Here is a 22,967-nt window from a genome sequence, read left to right as displayed (position 1 = left end):
ATCCTCAGATCAGCCGTACAGGCTGCTCAATCTGAGGATCTGACTGAAGACCCCATGCATGTGGATGCAATGGGGGAACAACATATTGTGCTGTCGTTCACCAGATCGTTTGGTGTGTACAGACCGCACAGTATGTCATTGGTTGCATCTGCTGTCGGCCAGATACACGGGTCGTATAGTGTGTACCCGGCTATAGGCTTGGAAGGGTCAATGCACGGAGACATTTCTGGCAGTGTAATTCTAGGGAATAGTATTGAAGACTTTTACTGTGTAACCTTCAATAGGATCTCATGGGCTAAAGACCTTGAGAAGGATGCAAGCAATTTAAAAAAAAAGGTTTTGAGCAAGAGGGAGGATCTCCTGCCTCACCCTTTACAAGCATTGTGAAACCTGCTGGGTCAGTGTAGAGCAGATAAGGAAGAATTTCATTTAAGCTCACCTAATTCCATGCAAACCAGCATTAAAGCTTATGATATCATGCCTGACAAAGTGCTCCAACAGTCTTAAAAGCTAGCAACCTACAAATTATTTAGCCTGTAAAGATTATCACCAACTCTTATGAATAGTAACTGTCGATATGACATTAGCATCAAGACACCTGTGCTCTCTAGCTATTACACAAAGTACACTTTGAAAGGATATAGTCATTTAAAAATTGGTAATAGGTTCCCATAGGAAAATAAATATATTCTCTGTGTCTACAACGGAGTTTAAATTCAACTCCACAAACCACATAAGTGTTAAGGCACACATCCACTAGACGATTAAATTGAGCGACTGAACGATAACGATATCGTTAAATAATCGTTTGCACATCGTAAAAATATAATGTCTAAAACGACCAGCGATGTGAGCTCCCGCTGGTCGTTCAGACATCTATCATCGGGCAAGTATGTTGTACAACCTGACGATAACGTCAGGTTCAGCATGGTTGCAGATGATTGATGTGCCTACACTGACTGACTGCTTGTTCATTGTAGGCTCATCACAGACTGACAAACGATTGCACGATTATAATATCATAATCGTGCAGTTGTTTTTAGGTCTTTAAGTGGAAGTGTGCCTTTAGAATGCTGAAAGTACGACTGACCAATGTTTTGATGAAGCGCAGCATGAGAATTTTTAGGTGTGGATACCAAAATATTCAGTAGATCAGTCAAACACATAATCTGCCTACACAAAAAGCATAAGGGGGGATGCAGTCACGCAGCCCAGATAGCTGTAGATGTAGGCGTTAGAAGGGAAATAATTAAAAATAATTTAACCTTTAATGTGCTGACACAAAGAGAACATTTCTAGAGATCCTATATTCTAGCACATGAAACAAAAACCCGCAATCTAAAAATACACTTAACAGAGTCGTTCTTTGCTTAGCTATTGAGCCAACGGATGTGCTAGGCTCGCTAGACCATTAATAATTAATCATGAAAGCTATAAAAATAGGAGAGCAGCATTACCCACAACCAGTGTATCTTTCATTCAGAAGGCTGTTTAAATGAGAACATTCCATCTAGCAAACACAGATACCTAGCTATTATTGCATCAAATAAAGCTGTAGAGCAACACAGAATACGTGGTAACTAGCTTCAGAGGCCCTTTCCCTAATCACTATATTTACTCTTCATCTATTTTCATTTATTATTAACTTGCAGTTGACAATTCTATATGAAGAGGGGTTAGATCTGCGCTAGTTGCAAGGTGTGTCCGTTTCTCAGATACAGATGTGAGGAAGGTAATGGTGATGTGAGCAATCTTGTTTATTATACTAGAGTCATTGCCTGCCTCACATCTGTATCTGAGAATCCGACACACCTAGCAACTGGCACAGATCATAAGGTGCGTACACACTAGGCGATCAGGAAAGTCAGTACGATTACGACATCGTAATCGTACCGTAGTTCCTGATCCCCTGTAGTGTCTGCACTGAACGATCAGTCGTTCAGTGCAGGCACTGTCCATCATTCCTGAACATGCCAATCTGTCGTTATCGGCAGATTGTGCTGCATGTTCAGGCGATGGACAATGTTGGAAACGACCAGCGGGAGTGCGCATCGCTGGTCGTTTCTAACATAAAAGTGCACGATTTGTGCACGATTACGATGTCGTAAACGTGCAGTCGCTCAGTAATATCGCCCAGTGTGTACGCACCTTAACTCTTCTTCATATATTTTTTATCAATACTATAAATTTGGGTCCTATATGAACAGATCTCCAGCTGACCCTAGATCATCATATTAGTGAGTGCTTGGTCACATGCCATCTCTACGGGGGAGACTCAATTTAGTGGGAAGTTGAATAGCTACGGGAATGAGTTCCCGGATCCATTCAATTGACCGCACTGTTACCCCCAAATAGAGGATTTCTGTTCGAAATGGATTTCTTCCCGTAGGGATTTCTTCAGAGGGGTTGATAGAAGAACATCCAAATGGGAAGAAATGCATTCGGGAAATGCAGATTTGTGTGCAATTCCCAGCTTATTCAGCATCATCCAGTCTTTTTGAGGATCACCACAGCAGCCAATTGCTCGTCAAGAGCCAGGGGCACTCTGACACCGGAGACGCATCTTTAAGCAGTCCTCCGCCTGTATACACAGCCGCATATGCTCCACGGCAAGAGCTAGTGGCACACGGACATCTGCGCTGTATCTTTAAGCCATCCACCGCCTGTTAGTGCGGTATAAAGAACATTCTGCGGAGCCTCATCTGAGTTGCTGCATCCCTGCTCCATAATAGCGGACAAGGTGGAGGCGTTTAACATCTGAACTCCGTGTAGTTCTAGCCTCCATGTAGAAGACACTGCAAGTTACATTCAAGTAGCGGACAAAAGTAACCTATCAATACAATTGCGTTGGGAGTCTGTAGGAACTGCCTGTATTCACTATATACATTAAGCAGCATAAGAGCGGATTGTTACATGGATTATTTCTCACTATAAATTATCAGTGAGTATATTGAACTTTTGTTTTAGTTTTTCCAAAAAGTGACTATGCCTACAGCCGGACGCGGCTGTGCGGTTATTCATTAACCTGCCTATATCTTGATTTGGTTGTGGCAGCAGACTTTTTAAACGCATTGCTATGTATATCTATGGATACTTTTTCCAGTATATGGATGTGATCCAATATATACACAATAGATTGTCTCATGCATTTTTTACCAGATTTGTTATGTGGTTTTATTTTTAATTTTATATATCTGTGCATAATGCATAATAAATTATATATTTTGTGATTATATGGGCACATTTGCATCTCTATTGGTTTTATATCCGCAGTGCTGTTCATGAACATTATTAGTGTTTCTCCTTTTTGGTTTACTACCTGAGAGAACAGCTGCGTGGAGTTGTAACCGCTTAAAGAGACATTACACTCCATTAAGTGCCTGAAGCTATTTATTCTTTCGATCTATTCTAAACTTTATGTAGCAAATCCGTTTTTGTTTTTCCTGTTGAAGAAAAAAAAAAAATGTAGCTGCAAATCCTGACATAGGGGGTCATTCAGACCCGTTCGCGAGCAAAGGACACTCGCAAACGGGTCGATGTTGCTCCACTGCGCATGCGCACGACGGAGGGAGCTCCGTCGTGCGCATGCGCGAGACCCGGACTGCGACAGCCAAGCTGTCGCTCCGGGTCTCGCACCAAAGGGGGCGTGCTGTCGATGTTGATTGACAGCACGCCCCCTTTGGTGGGCGTGCCGAGGGCGTGCATGCCAGACGGAGGCGTTCCCATGGGAACGCCTACCGTCTGAAGCCGGCCCCACTGACATCACTAGTGATGTCAGTGGGAGTGATTTTGGCTCTGATAGAGCCAAAATCACTCCAGGGCTTGCGGCAGCGAGACCCTACCGCAGCTATGCGAGCGTCCATGAGGACGCTCCAAAAAAAGCTAGGAGGGCCCTGATTCAGAGCGAGCGCTCTGGTCAGAGCGTTCAGCTCTGAATCAGGCCCTTACTCCCTAAATCTGTGGTAATGAATGCACACATGGGTGGCCAAATTGGACACATTTGGCAGTCAGGCTGAATCGCCGGATTTCATTGGTGCTCCCCTTACTACAGCAGTCTGATGTCTGCACTTTCCTACCAATAGCGGTCACTGCATTGTCAGCTGTGAACAAATTAAATCTGTTCAGATTTCAAATCATTTACAGCCATCTTTGGTGTTCAATAAGGCCCTGCCATGTCAGCCAAATTTGTTTTCAGTCAGCCAAACTAAATGACACAAATCAGTGTGTGGCCAGTTTAAGTCTAATTATTTTTAACAGATTCAGGGCCCCATTTACAAATGAAAAGTAACCCCTTTAGCGCTCGCTAAAGGGGTTATGTGGCATTTCTGTATTTAGCAAACAGCGGTAATCTTAGATTACCGCTGTTTGTACAGCAACGCTCTCGCCATCTTTTAGATGGGGAGAGCGATGCGGGTCCCATTGCCGGCAATGGAGACCCGGCGATGCCTTTCCGGCTTCAGCAAAGACTTCCAGGTTCTGCCGGGTCTCCCTGTCATGCACATGCGTAGACGGACCATTGCGCATGCACATAACACTGGAGCCCCGTCGCTGGCATGTTAGGCTGAGGACCTCGCCGAAGACGAGGATTCCGCTGGACCTCGGAGAGGTAAGTATTACTAAATACCAGTGGAATTTTCGTTTGTATCACAGTGATACTAAACGAAAATTGCCGCTGGTATTTCCCTTCGTTTGTAAATGGGGCCTTCAGTATAAGGTCATTTTCGCCATGTAATTTAGGCTTCCATTTATGACAAGATAATATCAACTCATGAAGTAAATTACAATTTAGTCACAAATAAAAGCAATTTCAAGATGCATTAATGAATAGTGACAAGCAAAGTTGTCCCATTTAAATGAAACAGATATAGATATAGTGGTACTGATCCTTAGGTGGATAAGTATTTAGTGAGTTTAACTAATATTTTGAAAGATTGTAGAGTGACAATGAACTAGGTCAGGGGTTCCCAAACTTTTTTGAATCACGACGCCCTAGAGTATCAGCATTTTTTCCAAGGTACCCCTTGGGAAAAAGTTGAGAAATTCAGCAAAAATGAATTGTAGTAAATGTGCTTATATGTCACCATTAGGGTCAGTTATGTGGTGGGTGACAGGGCTGCCCTTCTTTTTGTCCACATATTGTTTGATTGGCAATCGTTAGCACTGGTTTTGCCTATCACACCGACTAAAAATAATTTTATTTGGTACTGGACCACCAACCCGAGGTACCCCTGTAAGTGCCCTGAGGCACCCCAGGGTGCCACGGCACACAGTTTGGGAACCACTGCACTAGGTACCAGTAACTCATAATTGTTAGTCAGGCCTCATGCATATCAACCTGGACGTGCCTTAGCAATGTCACAGTTTCCTAGTAAACAGAGACCATATACTCATTCAAACCAAATATGTTCCTCCACTATGGGTATTTGACCTTATTGTTGAAAGAGGAGTGTGATACTGCGCAGACTCCAGTCTGTTTTCCAGGGAGGCTTCCTGCCCTGTCCCATGATGGCCACTGTGATCACTACTGAGCATAAGCAGGGGCCATCTTGTCTTTACTGTGTAGAGTGACATGGTGGGAGACAAGTGTCTCCTACTTAGCTTCTATGAAAGACCAATGGTGCGTACACACGGTACGATATCTATGAACGTTATGAACGATAACGTTCAACAACATATAATTCATTTTTATGCAATGAACTACCAACGATGTGCATTCCCGCATAAACAATAATGATATCTATGATCGTCCGTACATGCAGGCCAACTTGCACGATATTGTCAACGTTGCCTGTTCAGAGATGTGGCAGGATGTCTTCACTGAAAGATATCTTTCATGTCATTGGTGGTACAGATCATACAGAGTGTATTCAGCTCTAGTTAATTACCTGATGTAAAGCTGTTCCAGCACCCACTGCTACCCGCAAGCAGCATACACTCACCGGCTGGTGTACCCAGCTCCTCTCCATCACCAGTGTGCATGTAACAGTGAGTACAGCTGTATGGGATGCGGTCAATATCCCGACCGCTGGAATTCTGACGGTCAGATTGCCGCCTCTGGAATCCTGACACCTGTCAGAATACCGACGCCGCCATCCAGGCCACCAGAATCCCGAAAGTAAAAAGCGGGGTTAGGGGGATGGTTAGCAGTAGGCAATAGGGTTAGGATGTGGGGAGTGAAGGTTAGGTAATAGAGTGGGAGGTTAGGGTTAGGCCCCGGGGAGTGAGAGGGTTAAGATACCTACGACAGGTATCGGTATCCTAACCGTGTCTGGATTCTGCAGACTCTGTGATTCTGGTATGTTTTTAGGTCTTCCCCATGTACTGTGCTGTGGATATTTTGTTGCAAGATAAAAGATAAAAATAATAACCAACCTGCTCATTCCCATCCCAGAGCCCAGGAGGCAGAAGACATTTTACCAGTGGTTTCTATATGCAAATGAAATTGTCTGTAGTAGGAGGAATCAGAAAACCCCCTGTTGCATCACACGCCACCCTAGTTTGCAGTTATGACAAAGCCACATAAAGAAGACCCCCCCCCAAAAAAATGTGCGAATAGTGCAGATATTCAGGCTCCGGGGCTGGAAAGGAGCAGATAATGATTGGACAAGCTCTAAGGGACAAGAGAATCTTCAGGTTTATCACTACCTTCCTTACAGTTTCCCTTTCACCAACAGAGTCACTTTATAAAAGGCATATGCATTCATAGGCTGCATTTTCATGAATAATGGCACATCCCACAAAAATGGCTGCCACCAAGGAGTGCAGGAGGCAAGTACACTTACACCAGGTCATGCTGTGAAAGTTAGGAAGGAGGTTTTATTTAAAGATTTAATTTGACAATGTCCTTTAGATTCCTTTTTTCCCATGATAAATTCAGCAAGCTGGTGACATTCCTCTAACAGTTGCTAAGATACCTAGGTATGATAGAAAGATAAGGGTTAAGTGTACAACCATTTCAAGAGCGAAAAGTAACAAAAAAAAAAATCTGATATTTTAAACATGTGTTTTGTTGTAGCATTTCCAGGTTACAATCTGTACCTGGAAAGAAAATAGCGGAATAGCATGATGCAGGTTGAAACAAGATTACAGTAATTGTGTTACAGGAAGGGTAGTGGAGAAATGAAAGACAGATAATGAATAGGTCAGTGTAACACAGCTGATCGGTGACCTTATCCTTGCAGTACTAAATGTGGCATAACAGCAGCCGGCAGATAATCAGCATAAAGTATATAAAGGTGACTTTCAGGAGATTTTACATGTTAGCATGTGTGCAAAATAATTAACATGAAGCAGTTTTAATTAAATGGTAGAGAGCAGGTGGCATGGGTAATAAATTGGAAAGCTGAATTTTAAATGAGGTAATAGTATGGACAATGAATGAGTTAAAATGAGGCAACCATTTTGTGAATGAAAACCATAGTCATGATGATATTTTTATTCCCACGATTGCTTTTGCATCGTGTAGTATAATAACTGGGGGAAAAAAAACAGTTTAAAATTGCTGTACATACCCCCTTCCCCATGCATGCCTTAAGGGGCACATCCACTAGACGATTAAATTGAGCGATTTAAAGATAACAATATTGTTAAATTGTTCGAAAAATCATTAAGAAACATGTCTAAAAAACGACCAGCAATGCGCGCTCCCGCTGGTCGTTTAGCCATCCATCATCGGGCAAACATGCTGGACAACCTGACGATAACGTCAGGTTCAGCATGTTAGGAGATGATTGATGTGTCTACACTGAACGACTGCTCGTTCAGTGCAGGCTCATCACAGACTGACAAACGACTGCACGATTACAATGTCGTAATTGTGCAGTCGTTTTCAGTGGAGGTGTGCCTTTAGAGGTGTTATAAAGTTCTGTGAATTGAAAGCTGCATTCTCATATCATTACTGCTCATAAAATGGCTACCACTATTGTGTGTAGTCAAAAGGCACATTTAGGGGCATATTCAATGAGGTAAAAAACCCTGCACCCCTCGTGACCAATTTTGGATTACCAAGGGTATGCGCGCGCCCAATACCCACAGTATCCAATTTAAAAAAAAGTGGTTGTGGGGTTATCAAAGCTGAAAACCCTGCGGCTCTTGAAAAAAAATAAAAAAAATAAATAAAAAGAATAAAAAAAAAAAAAAAAAAATACTCACCTGTACGGGGGTCCTTCATCTTGTCACTGTGGAGGGGGCTGCTGGGAGTCCCGTGGGCTGCTGGGAGGTGTAGTTCTCCCAGTGCCGGCTGCAAGGGGGGAGGTCTCACACACACTCATACTCGCCCTGCTGCAGAAGACCCGGCTCCTGACGCTGGCTGCAGAGACACTGCTTCGGAAAGGTGAGTAATTATGTACTAATTAAGCTAATTGGAAGCTTCCAATTGCTTAGTTAGTACTCAGGGGGGGGGGGGGTGCCGCCAGGGTCCCAGATCTCAAGACCCATTAATTTTTCCTAAAATGAATGATTCTAGGAAATATGAGAGACTTGCTCTGGAGGTGCGAGAAAAAGAAAGACGCAGTTATCCATTTTCAGTCACCTAATTGAATAGCGAAACCCGTGGCTGCGGGAAATAGTCAGCGCCGCTGTTAAAGCCCGCCCACAATTGGAATTCCCTATTAAAGTTTTTCACTGTCTACACTCAATAAAAAAAACGTGCACAAATAAACAGACCCCATCCCCCCTCCATTTAGCTGCCAGACATTTGCAATAAAAAAAGAAAAAGTGAAACACACCAGTAATTCATGCCTGTATTCTAAGTATTGTGATGGACTACAGACCTACACATTCCAATTATGTCCAAACACTGGTACAAAGGAAAAAATATATATATTTTTTCATTAAAATTTTTATTTTATTTATTTTTAAAGAGTACACCATAAAAATAGCAATTTTGTATGGTATACTGTAATGCTGGCCATCAATGGTTAGACCAGAGGTGGCCAACAGAGAGCCAAAAAAATAAATCTGTGGTCAAGTTAAAGAGCCGATCGCATGCGCGCGCCAAAGGTGCACGTGCAAAAATGGGGCTTGGCATAGCTATCACAAGACAACGCCCCATTTTTGTGCGCACACGTTTGGTATGACAGTCACAGGAGCATGGCCTTGTGTCACACCCCTGTTTTTAGTCACGCTGGGGGCGAGCCCAGCACATTGAAAATACACAATATACATAAACTTCCCAAAATACATTTTTCACTGTTGAAGTGAAAGAAAAAGCCAGAGCAATATAGAAAACATTGAAATAGCTACGTTCACTTAAAATACACAGAAAGAAGCCAGATCCACATTAAATACATTTAAAATACACATTCACATAAAATACATATTGAATTCCAGAACCACAAAAAATACATCGAGAAAGCCAGTGCCCATTATGCTGTGCCCTCTGTAGTTGTGCCCCATATGCAGTGCAACCCTTAGTTGTGCCCATTAAGAAATGCCCCCAGTAGTTGTGGCCATTCTGCAATGCCCCCTGTAGTTGTGCCCATTAAGCAATGTCCCCCAGCAGTTGTGGCCCTTATGCAATGCCCCCTGTAGATGTTCCCATTATGCAATGCCCCCTATAGGTGTGCCCATTCAGCAACACTCCCTGTAGTCGTGCCCCCAGTACTAGCTCCCCCTCCCTGCCCACACCCCTAAGAAGAAAGAAACTTACCTGTCTTCATGCTGGCACCGCTCCACGCAGTCAGGGATCCTGAGTCCCGACGTTGCTGTTGCTGCCTGCGGGATCTAACTGGATCTTCAGTTCGCCAGTGAGGTCACCCGCGCACTGCATTACTGGGAACGCTGGCCTCTGAAGTGATAAGAGGCTTTAGTCTCTGATTGCTTCAGAGACCAGCGTTCTCAGTACTAGTGGGGGTCTGCTAACCCGGGAGCCACATTGGAAACTCAAAGCCGCATGCGGCTCGAGAGCTGTGGGTTCGCCACCCCTAGGATAGACCATCAATGGCCAATGGATTTGTACCATCATTAGAAAACCATTGATGGCACAGCCACCATACAGGTGGGGAGCACTGCCGGGATGCCAGATCACTTCGATCAGCAGTGACCGGCAGACGCTAGGGGGATATCCGAGGGTGCAGAGGGGTTGAAAGGTCCCTCTGAGATTGGCAGCTCCCAGAAAATTATATTCTGGCAGCCACCCACTGGGCATTTCTGACTAGTCCCATCAGATGCAACCATGTCAGGGAAAGCCCAAACTGGGGTGGTCACATCTGATGCAACCAGGCCAGGCAAGTGGTTAAACAATTTAGAGCAAGAAAAAGGAGTAACTAATATCCAATTCAGACCAAGCCTCTCACCTGGGATATTGCCGTGGCAACCCGGGTCCTGTCTTGGAGTGAGAGAGTCAACCTGGGTTGTGTGTCCCGGGATCTGGACCCTGGTAGAGACCAGGGTTATACCCAGGACCGATCCAGCTCGACTGCGGTGTGAAAGGCACGACCCGGGTCATGCCTAAAATAAGCTGATTGGCAGCTGAGGAGCACAGGGAGATGATATCTCTCAGCAGAAGTACAGGCAGCATGGAGATGCGGCTAACTTGGGTTCATTGTGAACAGGGCCAACCCGGGAATTACCCAGGTGGAAGTTGCAGTGTGAAAGGGTTTGCGAGCAACTGGGACACAGCTTGAAGTCTGGGACAAACGGGCACTTTGGTCTGAAAGCAGTATAAAAGAGGAGCAATCCAAGACAGGTGTGGAGATAACAGGTTGAGTATAAATGAGTAAACTGGTTTGTGTCTTTGATTTTTGCAGCACATATGGACAGTAAGGGGCCTATCCATTAGCAGATAAATTGAACGACTAAATGATATGTCGGTCAGTCGTTCAATTTATCTGCTATGGATAGGCCCTGAACGATGACAGATGCGCACTTCCGCTGCCGACAAATTTAATCTTTCATCTCTCCAACATGTTGGTCAATTATCGCATATCGCTGCCAGATATTAGCAATATCGTGCAGTTTATATGCGGTGAACGACGAAAGATATTAGCAGCAGCTACAGAGCGCTGCAGAGAAAAATAATCCACTCCCTGAATGATGTCATGCGATATCATTCATCATTCGTCTTTTGTCAAAATCTGTCATATACATGACAGATATCGTTCAGCACAGCCACCGGAATTTTCAATAGTTATCTTTTGTCTTTCATCGCTCAGAAAAACATCTGCTAATGGATAGGCCCCTGTACACGGAGAAGAGCATTTTTCATTTACATTAGCAAGTAAATGGAAAGGAGGTCAATTCTACACCCAAAAGGGAAGGTTTGATGACTATATTCAATAACTTCATTTTAAAATGCCTACAAAGTTTGTGTCACACAAGTAAAGGCTCTTATAAACACACAGCATGAACTTTAACCAAAAGTAATGGAAATTCTTTTAAGTTTTAAAATTACAATGGTGATACATGGCCCATTACCTCTTAAGGTAGGAATGCTTTGGTTCAGAAAGTAGCTTACAACATCGAAAAGGAACTTAAATATCTGACAAAGACACACACACACACCTGAAGAGACTTTTATAGCTATTGAATGGGGTGGGGGGAGGGGAGGAAGTCCTTTCTGTAAATATCATAATGAAAGGACACACAAATAATTAAACACACCTTGATGTATTATAAGTGTGTGTTACTGTTGAGCTACCATGTGAAGAGTGAAAAATCTACTGAAATCAGTTAAATAGATATATAAATATATACTGTATATTATATTAGACACAGGTAGTTAAAAATGTTTAAAGAAGAAACAAGTCTGCTATAATTCTCAGTACTCAACATTAGGTCCATGCTTCTCAAACTTGGAGATCAAGACACACTAACATTGAGCACAAAACTGTTAAGTCAAAATGAAGGAGGCACTAAAAGTAACCTGGGCTCCAGCATGGAATCCTTAAAACCTGGACTGTTAGTGTGTCTTATGCACTGGGCGATATATCGCGTCTAAGCTGTGCAGCACAGCCGATGACCAATATATCGGCACAACGTGCTGTGTGTACGGGCGGTCAGACGACCGCCCGTACACTTGCTGCAGAGGCCGCCGGTGACTAACAACACAACTGGACGGGCACATGTAAAGGCCCGCCCAGTTGTGATGTCGGACACGACACATCGGGCCAACGATTGGTAAGTGTGTATGCACTTACCAATCATCAGATAGGACGATGAATCGTCCGCATGGCCAATCAGTCGTCCTAGTGTGTATACAGCTTTAGTTTGAGAAGCAGTGCATTATATAACCAGTATGGATCTTGGGTGAGGGATTGGTTAAGAGGTGCAAATATGGAGATGCCACTCAGGGCCAAGATGAACAGATTCAGTTCCATTATCTGGGAGACACAATGACCTTATTGAAACACTTACAAAAGGTACTCCGCTTGCCTGGCAAATCTGATCTAACAGAAAATTAGCTGTGCAGTCCAAATATTAGAAGAGTTACATACAGAAAAAGTCTGGTGTAATCAACCAAGCTGACCAATAAGATTTCACACTTCCAGATCAGCAAACACAATATAGGTAGAAAATTTTAACCAAAAACATAAAATTACAGAGAATTAAACTGTGTGTATTACCAAACTGTAATTTTGTAAAGCAATCACCTGTTATATAAACTTTTAATTGTTTTGAATATCCAACTAAGTAAAAACACATATTGCAGTAGGAGCCTGGAAACCGTAATGCTATTCTTTGACCAGGTAGAACAAAAAATGATGCATGTGACTCTCTTAAATCAGAGAACAGCATTAAATGTATATTGTCTTTTGCATTCAATCCTCAGAAACGATCATATATTTAAAATCACAGGACATTAAAAAACAGTTTTCTTGATCATGTCCTTTTAACAAGGAAATGTAATCGGCCAATTCAGAGATGTACCCTATCCCGATGGTTAGCGCATATCTCTGATTGCAGCCGTTCTGCGCTGGTGCAAGGCCTGTGCTGCGCATGTGCAGTACTGGTCTGTGACCCCTCACGCAGAGCGGCAGCAGATTGTCAGTCTGCTGCCGTTTCTGGGCGGGGAGGGGTTGGGGACGGCCTCCATTTCCCAAAAAGGAGGCGTGTCGCCACCGTTGGGGGGGTGTTAGAGGCTAGGATCTCTGTCAGCTGACGGAAATTTCCTGGCTTCTTTTGAGCTACTGTGATCGCCGGCTTGAGTGACCCTGTGGTCACTCAACCAGCAGAAGATCACGCAGATGTTCCAATGCTGCGTCAATGGACGCAGCTCGGAACAGTAATGCATGCAGGAGGCGTGATGCCTCCTGCTGCTTTACCATAATAGTGCTATTGCAGCTGTTATAGCAGGTGTGATAGCAATAGCGTTGGAGCTTGAATCACCCTCTCTCACCCTTTATGAGGGGTTACTGTATCACAGAATTACTCAGAGATGACTAGACATGACAGTGGACTGTAATACCTAAATATGTTTATTACATATTACCAGAGTAATACCACAATATCACCTAAAAACAATCATAATTGAACTCTAGCAAATTTTGAATAACTGAGCCACATAGTTTTGTTTTCTTGTTATAGGAAACTTTCAATAAGATTTAAAAGTACATAACACATATAAAAGCATTAATAAACGGCAGTACTCCTTCAACTTTGACATGAAAATGTAGCCACTACAAATGTAATTAACTAGTAACTAAGGGCTGTATTCAATTGGCGGCAAAATTTTGGCCGAAAAAAAAAAAAAGTTGAAAATGGTTTTAACATATTGGGTCTGATTTTTCGATAGGCGGTATGGATGTGTGAAGTATTTTAAACATCGGACGCAGCAGGCTTTTTTTACATGGAACAGTAATTTCCTGGAAAAATAATTGCTTTCTATCTTTTCTTTTTTTTTTTTTCATTTTGCCCAAAATTTGCGCGGCCATTTTATGCCAAGGTACGCAACTTGCAATTCTTGTAAAAAAAATTTCCGGTAATTTATCATTAGGGAGGTGTCCAAAGGGTTCTGAAAGAAATCCCCACATTTTTAGCCAAAAATAGGGATTTGGCTTTTTTTTCTCCCGGTCTGGTCAGGTCTGTTTTTTTGGCAAAAATTTCACCCTCTTTTGGCAAAAAACAGCAATTTTCGCCAATGGCGAATTGACTACGGCCCTTAGCCTCTCTACTTTATGCAACTTAACATGGTGGCCAAACATAACAAAATGACAACTGAAAGACTACAAAACAATCTGTGACCAGTTTGAAAACTAATGTAACTTTACCGCACTTCACTTCTAATGACATAGCTTCTAAATGAACTGAGCTTTAAAAAGATAAATAGTTCTTAGCGCAATATATACATACGTGAAATGCAAAATATACAGACATAACCCATGCACAAAACAAGTCTATCTTTTATGTAAACAAAAGAATAGTCCATGTGATTAGAGAAAAATAAACTGTCAACATAGCTTCGGAATCTCACTGTAGCCTTTTCAAACTGCCTTATGTATGACTGGCAGGCCCCAGTAGTCCGGGAGTGAGGAGGAGGAACGAGTAGATGAGAGAGGGGGGTTTTGCATGTTGCCGATGAATGCACTCACTGAAACTAGTGGGGAAGTCATGCTTATCCAAAGGGATGCTGAAGTTACTTTGGAAAAATCCTCTTCATTAACCTTTGGTGAACTAGGTGGGATGTGACATACCCCAGCAAGATTTAAAACTTCTATAACTTTTTTAAAAATACTGCATCCAAGTTGCTGTTTAGTAGAGCTGCCGTTGCCAGTTTGCTTAGTGATGGCGGTTTAGTGCAGCGAGCGCTTGTGTGCGTAAAGTGGATGTGGGCATCACATACCCCATCTGGTTCAGCACCTGCCTTGATGTCAGCCAAGAGAGCTCATTAAGACGGATGTGAATAAGTTTATTTTAATTATTTCAAATGGTGCATACACACGGTCAGATTTTTCCTTCAGATATGAACGATAACGATTTAAAAATCGTTCAGTCGTTCATATCTGAAGGAAAATCTGACACTGACAGTCCTGAACGATGGACGATGCGCGTTCCCGTTTGTCAGATAACGATATCTGACATCTGATGTGTTTGCAGTCAGACTTGGACGATTCCATTCATTTTAATGCAGTCAAAAATCGTTCAAAACTTTGGTAAAATCATTCAATCGTTCATCTGACAAATCTGACATATCTGACGGTGTGTATGCTCCATAAAGCTACATACACACAACGATTTTGTTACCAACGATTTTATGAACTGTTATCTGTCAGATTTTTTAAAGTGTAATGAACGATTTTTTTGAACTATGAACGATTTTCATTAAGGGAATATGCAAAAATCGTTTGGTTTACAAGTCTGCAGCTTAATTGTTCATGAGTTAAATTTTTACTAATGATTGATTCAAAAATATTTTTCAAAAAAGTTACTAGAAGTTTATGTTGTAAAAAATTGTTTTGTTTGTGTTTTCTGGTATTAAAAGACTAAAGAGTTTATTCCCTTTTTATTATTTAGTTTTATTATTCTACCTTAAAAAGGACAAAAATCGACGACATGACAGTTGGAACTACTGTCGTACCAAATTAGTATACTTATGGTGAAGTATAGCATGGGGTATGAGATACCACGCATGGTTCGTCATGTTGATTGTTTCCACCTGGTTCATGGAAGGTTAATCACCCACAGAAACAGACACCCCCTTTTACTTTAATCTGTAACATCGGGAAGCCTGGTCCATCAACTTCCCCTTTGTGCGCAAAAGATTCTGAAGCTGCAGCAAATTAGGGGGGACTGATTTTATGTATTTTATTTCAGGGTAAAACGCATCATTTATTAGATTATTTTTGAATAAAACAAAATAGGAGGTGGTTTACTCAGGATGGCAGGTTCATACTAACACAAACAGCAATACAAGAAAAGAAGAAGGTTAAATCCTTATTATACTATGGTATCTATTCAATTAGACACTCCCCGCTATTCTCCATACGCTGCACTAACGGTAATTCTGGACTCGCTGATTATAGGACAGTGTATATAAATCTGCAAGCCGGGGGCGAGATCGGGCCGTAAGGGGAGAGAGTTGCAGTACTGTTGCCAGCGTTTTCACGCCATTGTAACGGCAACTTGCCCCGCTCGCTCTTAATTGAATCAATCCCTAAGTATTTCAGGAGGCCAGATCCACACTAAACAAACACACACACACACACACACACACACACACTGAATTCACACAAAACCACAGGGAAAAAAAACGCATACAAAGGGCCTGATTCAGCAAGGATCACAACTGCTAATACGCACGCAATCGGCCGTTTGTTGCGTACTGTGCATGCATCGCAGTGCGTGAACCAGCCACGGGATCGCAGTGACCCATCGTAGAATGATGGACAGGAAGTACCGTTTTGGGGTGGTGACGGGGGGATGGTCGGCGAAACGCAGGTGTGCCAGTGCATTTGAACACGGTTGCACGGGCATGAATTATCCACTGCGATGCCATACGCAGCCTGAGTACTTATAGCGTGCGTGGAAGTTAGCAATTCCTGAGTAAGGTCAGAGCTTGTGCAAGTGTGCGTAAGGCTGCGACGGTACGCCATGTTACCGATGGTGTTGCAGTCTTGCTAAGGATTACGGATGTGTGTAAGATAAAGTGGGCAACCTTATGTTGTGCTGCGGCATCATAGCGATCGCAATGGATTAACATACTATCACAGTGAGACTGCGTGCGCAATCACTATTGTAATCCGTAATGAATCAGGCCCTAAATTCAGGGGGAAAAAAAAAAGCTGAGGTTCTGCCAGATCCACAACTAACCAAATTCATACTGGATTTTGCCTGATCAACACTGGATTCACAAGAAAAAATAAACACATCCACACGCTATTCACACAAACATCTGGTTCGTGCCTGATCCATACACAACAATCCAGATCCACAATAAATTCACCAAACAATTCCGAATCCTGAGTAAATAAACACAAAATCACAAAGGTTCCTGCTGGATAAATATTCTGCATGTGAAATATTTGTCCATGGCTCAAGCTGAACCTCTCAGATTCATTTAGTTGATCTGTGGGAATCGATTCCCGGCAGCGCCTGGCCGACAAAAGCAGAGTTCCCGGCAGCGCTGGAAATCCTGATCAGCGCTGGAAATAAACTAACCTAACCCCCCTAACCCTAACGCTCCTTGGGGGTGCCTAACCCCAACCTCCCCCCCCCCCCCCAAGTGCCTAACCCTAATCCCCCCCTTCCCAACCCTAAGTCCCCCCCGGGGGGTGCCTAACCCTAAGTCCCCCCCGGAGGGGTGCCTAACCCTCACCCTCCCGGAGGGATGCCTAACCCTCACTCTCCCGGAGGGGCGCCTAACCCTCACCCTCCCGGAGGGGTGCCTAACCCTAAATCCCCCCCGGGTGCCCTAAACCTAACCCTCCCCCCCACGACTGTCCGCTCGCGGCGCCCGGCATCCCTTCGATCGGGAGGCCGGGCGCCTATCTCCAAGCGTCAGGGAAATGACAGGCGTCTAGATTATAGACGCCCGGCATTTCACCCTCGCCGGGATATGACAGTCGGGAAGCCAGCTGTCGGTATTAAGGCAGCCGGTTTCCCGATTGTATACCGATCTGTGTGGGGTAATGTGAATAAGGCATGTGTTTATGGCAATTATGTATCATGGATTCAAACAGGTGTGTTGGAACTAATTTAGGGCAGGTCTGGCTTTTAGTGTGAATTTAGTGCCGATGCGGCCTTTGTGTGGATTTAGTGCCGATCAAACTTTAACCAACACAAAATAAGAACAAATGTTTTACACTTCTTGAAAGGGGTTGGGTATGGGATTCTGGCACTTGTAATGCCGCCGATCAGAATACCGACCGTGGCATACCGACATACAGAATCCCGACAGTAGAAGGTAAACTCTGTAACCCTTACCTCTACCCCTAAACCTCCCGGTACCTAAACTTAACCTTCCCCCCTAGTACCTAAACCTAACCTCCCCCGCACCCTAAACCTAATCCTCCCCCCTTAGCTCCTAACCCTACCCGTAGTGCCAAACCCTAACCCTCCCCTAAACACCCAATACTTACCTTCGGGATGCCAGCGGCCGGGATACTGGAGCCGAGATCCCAACGCTGTCAGGATTCCGGCGCCAGTATTTAGACAGTTGGCATCCGGCACGCCGGGATACTAACTGCACCCCTTCAAGGTGTGTCATCAACTGTTATGGAACTACAGGGTCCAGAACGGCATGCCAGCCCAGGCATGCTGGGACTATTGGTCCCCCAGCAGTTGGGCAACTTTCAGACACATGTACGGCAAAACCATTCTGCACATTAAACTATGTATATGCATTGATCTAACTGCTAATCTATTATACACACATACTTAAATAAATTCAGCTGGTAATAGGCCTTCTAAAAAGACAACTTCCAATATTGAAAGCACAAATTTACTAAAAGCATTATTCCAAATTCTATTTGTCACTTTCTGAAAGCCAGACTCAGAACATTACCTGCATGCCTCAATGCACAGACACACATAGCAGTGTATCTTGGTAGAAAGTGTGTGAAGTGTAGAGCGAGACACCTGGGTGACTCATCGGCGTCTCCAGCAGTGTGTGCTAAATCAGTCTCACCTTTCTGTGAACTGCACAGGGCTGTGGTCTGAATATAAACTGTGCAACTGAAGGCTAGTAACGAGGCTTTAAGCAACATCGAGCCAAATACCAGCCCGACCGCCGGGATGGTGATTATATCCCATCCTACTTAAGAACCCCATAGATATCAGTTTGTTGCATGCTCCATTTACGGACGTGAACACAAGGTGGTGAATGGAGACTCCTCAGGTGTTAGGGCTAGTTACGCTCTGTATATGAAGCATGAGTGTTTTACAGGTATAGTCACTGAGGTATCCATAATGCTCGTGGGTAACCGGTCTATGAAAGGGCGCACACAATTACCAATATCTGACTGTAAGCTAGTGGCCAGGGTGCCAATATTATTTAAAAGTATGTGTTTAATGTTTTAGAAGTAGGTTTTCCTGGTCTCTATACAGTGCTTTAAAATGTGGTAGCATTAAACAAAAGATAATAAAGCAAATTATTATTATACATTTGGAACGTTATTGGCATGTGTAACTATATAAATGTGCTTTAATGGCTTATTGTTTTTACTTCATTTTTTTTCCATCTTTTAAGCAATATCCCTACAGTGTTCCTTTCTGCTAGATCACCTCTTCCACCTCATTTACACATTTCATCCTGCAAACTGAAGTAAATTTTTGCATATGGGCATAAAACTCCATGAATGATGCATGAAATGGGAGCACATTTGTGCTGTAGGGGCTCACATTGGAAAATGCCTCCAATACGTTAATTAACTGCATTAAGCATGGATAGAGGGATACACTTACAGTTAATTCAAGTTTATGTTGGATGGTGTGACTTAACAGGAAACAATACAATATTCTAGAAACTGGGCTTGCAATGATAATTTCTCACAGCATAGTGTCTATTTTATGGAATGTAGCAGTGCCTGTGTGTACCCCAAAACTGCATCAATGCAAAACACACACACACACACACACACACACACGTTGCCATGGTAGTGGAAAGAAACAAACAGTAATGAGATGCCTGCTACCAGCGCCACTTGTAATGATGTCATTACACAGGATTGCCAAGAATTCAGAGCAAAGCTGGCATTTCCAGAAAACATTTTAAATTCATTTTAATCAACCTTATAATATGAGGCACCCTCTCCTGTTTATTTAGTTACCAATCCAGCTATTTTGCCATTTCAGCCAGATAAACCCACAGTGCCCATTAAGGGCTTATACAGTGTCACGTCACTACACACAATGTACTTGGACACAGAGCCGTAACTAGACATGCCTTTCTCATGGGATGTAGTCATGGGGGGGAAGGTTAAGCACCACTAAGGAAGGGTTAGGTGGTGACAGGGGGAGGGTTAGGATACTTTCCAGGCCGGGTCAGGATGTAGAGCCTCCGGTCTTCCAGCGTCGTTATTTCATCCGATGACTGATCAGCCCCCGGGATTACATACAGATTCCCTTTCTCACATGCCAGAGGCAGCACTCACCCGGCCAATTAATCCGAGAAGGAGAGGGGCGCACTCTTACTAATATAAATTGCAATGGGCGCCTGGTAATTAGAGACCCTGGCAGGAGGTAGGTTCCACCCACAGGGAATATGCACTCTGTGTAATGGCACCGGCCCCACCGCCCTAGTTACAGTCCTGCTTGGACACATTACTATGAACAGTAATCCGCGTTAAGTGCGGCCTCAGGGCTAGTCGCGGGCTTACTGTATTCAGTAATTGCATAGCTCTGGGCACTTAGCCAAGAATCTATACCTCACCGCGGGATTTTACTGAATAGCTCTGAGCACTAAACCCAGGTGCTAAAAGCCTGCGTTAAGTCCATCGGCTAATTGAATTGCCCCCATCTTTTTGTGCCATTTTATCCTGCAAAGATCCATGTAGGTAATATGCAACATTCTCATCAGCACTGATGCACATGAGCCCTGAAAAAGATTTTAAACATATAAGCAGAGAGCTTTTGGGAGGTCAATTTAGACTGATGCCCAAAACAATCTCTCAATAATTGAACAGGAAACATTGTGCCCCTAAAAAGGAGTGGAAACTATGTAGAATTCAGGAGCCCCTTGAATTTAAGAGTCTGTGAGAGCTTTGAAGTAGACAGAGAGAAGCTCCAGCTGTAATGTTCTTTTTCATTTAAAAGCATAGTGAGTAGAACCCTGTGCTATTGATTTGTCTTTCAAATGAAACTGCTAATTTTGGTAAAGGATTTAAAAAAAAAAAATGTAAAAAACTTTGCACAAAACACATAATTACCATGAGATGTCAGGATATGCCCACGCGTATTCAATTCAGTGCACTCTATTGTCGGAGAATGACGATTCCTGTGCCTTAAACATGGTATTTAGTCGCAAGAACCAGCATTCTCAGACTAAACTGTCCGGCGCGATGCTGTTTCCGCGGCGCTAAGGGCAGAAAACAGCATCGCGCCAGGAGTTTTGACGGATTTCTGCTCGCACCCCATTAGGGATACGAGAAGAAATCCTTAGTCGGGGTTAACAGCGCGCTGAATTGAATAGCTCCAAGAGCTCCTTCCCGGCGCTATTCAATTCACGTTGAATTCAATAGAGCCCAGTGTCATTTATTAACTGCTGGGCATGGCTATTCATTCTGAAAGCTACAATATATCCAATGCATTGTCATTGTATGATGCCCAATCCATGGAACACCCTTATGAAGGTGTGAGGGTGTGGAACAAACTGTTGGAAAAAATAGAACACTGATCTTTACCAAAAGTGTAGCTGAAATATCCGCACAGCACACAAGGCACTTTGCAGGACAACAAACTTCTGGTGAATTCCCCTGAGATGGCGGCCTATCAAGACAATGGTGTACCCAGTTGTATGACACAGGATTATATGGACACACTATACATCTACAAACAGACCGTCTCTCCCTTGTTAGGGCTCATATCTATCATTGTACACAGGCCACAAGGAAATGTTATTTGTGCAGACAACACAGGTAGCAACAATATATGTTATTTTTAATACTTTCATTATGAGGTTTACAGGTTTGAAGTTAGCAAAATGCTAATCAGTGGCTGCAATACATAAACACCACATTACCACCCATTTGACTAAAACATATTTTACAATATAAACTCTTTTGTTTCATTTATAAGTACAGTATGAACAACCAAAGTATTACCAAATGCCTACACACCACGCATGTAGCAAATTTCTCTAATAAAATAAAGCTTCTTAAATAGTCAAAGACAACCATAGGAAACCCTTGGTACTAGTGCCACAAGATGGAACTTGAGGATGTTTTAAGTGGAATTCGTAGGATCACTACCTCTCCTACATACCACAGCATAGCTCCTCCCTTGCTGCTAACTCCTTTATTTAGATTAATTATACCCCTTTTACACCAAATTCCCGGGTCCAGCCCAAGTCACTGAACACGGGTTTCAAGCAGTGTCACAGGGGCTAGAAACCCGTTTACACCGCAGCCTGGACCCGGGTTAATGCCCAGGCTTCTCCTCTGCCAACGCTTGGAGATGACATAATCTCCAAGCGCCGGCTCTCTATAGGTTGTTAACGGGACCCAAGTCAGATGACCCGGGTCACCCGTTCACACTGCGGTTGTTCCCGTGTTCAACTCTGCTTGCTACCAGGGTTGGATTGCCGGATCACTGGACCCGGGAATCCAACCCTGGCCCCTTTTTATACTGAGCTGCAACCCGGGTTGACACTGTAAAAACCCAGGTTATTTGGCCAGACTAAAAGCGGTATAAACAGGATCCTAAAAAAAGGTTAGATGTTCGTAGCTGATTAACATGTACAAATTTCCAAAGCATACATTTGAATCCAATTATCAACCTAACCTCAGCAAACTAGCTGCAAAAAGAAGGATGGTAGGGAAGACACTAGCATTTTTTAGCCTCCATCTATTACTTTTATAAATGTTTATGTTATATTATAGGTGGCACTCAGGCATTTTTTTTTTCTTTTACTTGTAATGTTGAACATCTGGCACCCAAAGAGAAAAATATTTCCTACCTAAGAATTAGTGACATCATTAACGCATGTGGCAAATTATTTTTATGAGAATGTATTTTCTACCATGAGCAGTGTCTTCATGAATCTTGGGGAAGCTCATAAAATGTCTGCATCCATTGTGTGCATGCTTTAGCTGCATACACACGTAAAGATTATCTGTCAAACCAACCAACTAGTTGATTGGTTGGAATGAAAATCTGGTAAGGTATGAAAGCAAATGACAATCAGCAATTTGCTCCCAAAATGCCAGAAAATGAACAAAAACTGTTTTAACAAATTGTTTAGATCAAACATTTAACAAACTTGCCTGAATGTCCATTTTCATCTGTTTTCTGGCATTTAGGAGCAAATTGCTGATTGTCATTTGCTTTCATCCCTTACCGGATTTTCATTCCAACCAATCAACTAGTTGGTTGGT

At 43.2% G+C, this 22,967-nt stretch overlaps 1 protein-coding gene across 6 annotated transcripts in view; it reads right to left on the bottom strand.

Moving 5' to 3' along the window:
- Positions 1-22,967, bottom strand: part of SIPA1L1 (signal induced proliferation associated 1 like 1) — a 289,676-nt gene that overhangs the window by 207,008 nt on the left and 59,701 nt on the right. The window contains exon 1 of one of the 6 annotated variants that reach the window (XM_088471228.1): positions 6,783-6,862. The exons of the other annotated variants lie outside the window; for them this stretch is intronic. The gene's annotated coding sequence lies outside the window, so the exon portion shown is untranslated. Of the gene's footprint in view, positions 1-6,782; positions 6,863-22,967 lie in introns of those variants that run through there. 6 annotated transcript variants of the gene reach the window in all.

The sequence above is a fragment of the Taudactylus pleione genome, unplaced genomic scaffold, assembly GCF_031769625.1.
Source record: "Taudactylus pleione unplaced genomic scaffold, aTauple2 ptg000113l, whole genome shotgun sequence".
NCBI lineage: Eukaryota > Metazoa > Chordata > Amphibia > Anura > Myobatrachidae > Taudactylus > Taudactylus pleione.
This window is presented reverse-complemented; position numbering and strand designations above follow the sequence as displayed.